Consider the following 2,500-nt stretch of genomic DNA (forward strand, 5'->3'; position numbering starts at 1 on the left):
CTTTTGTTTAACCGCAAAGACTAAATATCTAAAAACACCTCAAGGAGCCGCAGGAAGAGGAAGTGGAGGTGGTTTTCCGATGAGAACCGAGCGGCTGCTTTGTCAGATCCGGTCTGACTCCGATAAGGACTTTCGTCTGTTTCCCAGAGGAGCGCGAGGCCTTTTCGGGTCCCGGGTCCCGGTCCTCTCCAGCAGGTGCAGTGGCTCAGCTCCAGCGGATTTCTGACAGAAAGCGTGAGAACAATTAGTCGAGAACAATTTATACTCGTTCTTTTTTTTTTTTTTTTGCATGAAGAATTGTGAGAATTTTCTCTTCTTTTTTTCTAATTGGTATTTGTCCAGTTAAAGACTTCAGGGTTAAATATTTTCAGCTACTGTGGAAAACAAATAGCACCCTTTATGCCTAAAATGTATTTAAATGTTATTTGATAATAAGGTCATTATTTTTTAGATTTATTTTATCATGCAAAAAAAAAAATTCTACATATTTATTAATAATATTAGTTATATTTATACATTTATATTAGTGTATACATGTATGCTTATTATTATTTATTGTGTTTTTGTATTCATATTTGTATTTATAATGTTATATTTTGCATTATCTAAATATTTATTTAGAATAAAATTCTGAAAATATTTATACATATATTTTGCTATTGGGTTTATGTTTTTATAATATAAACAATATAATAAATTCTATTTATAATGCAGTTTCATTTTTTTCAATTTTTTTATTATTTCAAATATATTAAAAAGATATATTATTTCAGTTATTATAAATAAAATAAATAAATAATTATTTTATAAATGAAATGTAAATAATTTGTTATAATGTTATAATTTAATGTATCGATTTGGTATTCATTTTAAATAATTATTAAATGATTAATATATATATATATATATATATATATATATATATATATATATATATATATATATATATATATATATATATATATATATATATATATATATATATATATAAGTTAGCAACAAAATATACTTCATAAATTTGATTCATTATATAAGCAGAAATCTTTCCTTTTTTAAATGAATGAATTATCTTCATTTATTTGTTTACTGGAATCTCGTCAAGTTAGCTGGTTAAGTCGTAGCTGACGCGTCAAAGCGGTTAATTTTACCCGAGGCGGATCATGATCTGTTAATCTGCGCAGGACGTCTCTTGCATAACTTCAGGAATGCTCTCCTCTGGTGTCCTGTGTGTTTCAGAGCTAAACCTGACTCCTCGACGCTTCACGTAACAGACCGGACAGTCTCTCTGACCGCTGACCGGAGAGTGTGTGTGTGTGATAATCCTGTTATAGCTCTGTGCACACACACACACACACACACACACACACACACACACACTCTCTCTAAAGATAGAGCTGATTCCTGTGAGAGTCTTCTGCCTCTCTGCGTGTGAAATTACCGTCTCTGTGCCAATCTCCACATGATCAGTGTCGTCTGCTCGAGGCGTTCTGATGCGGTTATGATTGTGAGGTTATGATGGACAGCTGGTGTGTGTGTGTGTGTGAGTGTGTGAGATGCAGACAGATGTGCCTCCCAGAACAAACACGCTCCACGCAGGACTGGATTCAGCCTGAGCTCTGCGTCTGGAAGAGAAGCGCTTTCACTGTTTGGCGTAATTATGAAATCAAATCTCGTTTTCACAAACAATCTGACAGATTGCTCTGTTTGTGGCTCTGTAACTGCAGGAAGTCGTCTACACAGACGTAGTGTTTCAGAGCATGTTTCTGACAAGCTTCCTGAAGCTACATGACAACATTATGCTGACTTTACAGACAGTCCAACAATCATTTCATCTCAAACTCAATTTTATGAAAGACAATATGATTATTATTTTATTTCTTTGGAAGCGAGTCTGTCGTGCTTTGCTGGGGGTTTTTTTTTCACACAACTCTTCCATGAGTAATATTTTTAATTTAGACTTTATTTTATATTCCAATTTATTATTATCATTTTCATTTTTTGTTTTGTTTTATTTTTATATAATTAAAAGAATCTATAAATATAAAACAAAACAAAAATACTTTTGTACTAAATTTATTTTTTTAAACAAAAATTATTTAGTTTGTTTCTTTATTTTATTTTGTATTTTATATTTTATTTCTTATTTTATTTTACTTTATTATTTAATTTTTTGTATTTAATTTTTCTTTATTTTATATATTTTTTATATTTTATTTTATATTTTATTTTATTTTTCTTTATTTTATATATTTTTTATATTTTATTTTATATTTTATTTTATTTTACTTTATTATTATTTTTTATTCCTTATTTTATTTTATTTTATTTTATTTTATTTCTTTATACATTTTTTCTCTATTTTGTCCTAAATGTAAAATTGCCTTTTCTATAAAAACTGCATTTAAAATTTTCAGTTTTTTTTTTTTTTTTTTTTTATACATAGTCATATGTGTTTTTCTATTCACAGAATATAACATAATTGTGCCAAGTAATTCACTTG

General features: G+C 28.6%; 1 protein-coding gene across 3 annotated transcripts in view; it reads left to right on the top strand.

Moving 5' to 3' along the window:
- LOC122335265 (solute carrier family 45 member 4) overlaps positions 1 to 2,500 on the top strand; it is a 50,302-nt gene that overhangs the window by 34,380 nt on the left and 13,422 nt on the right. The gene's annotated exons all lie outside the window — the stretch shown is intronic.

The sequence above is a fragment of the Puntigrus tetrazona genome, unplaced genomic scaffold, assembly GCF_018831695.1.
Source record: "Puntigrus tetrazona isolate hp1 unplaced genomic scaffold, ASM1883169v1 S000000746, whole genome shotgun sequence".
Taxonomy (NCBI): Eukaryota; Metazoa; Chordata; class Actinopteri; order Cypriniformes; family Cyprinidae; genus Puntigrus; species Puntigrus tetrazona.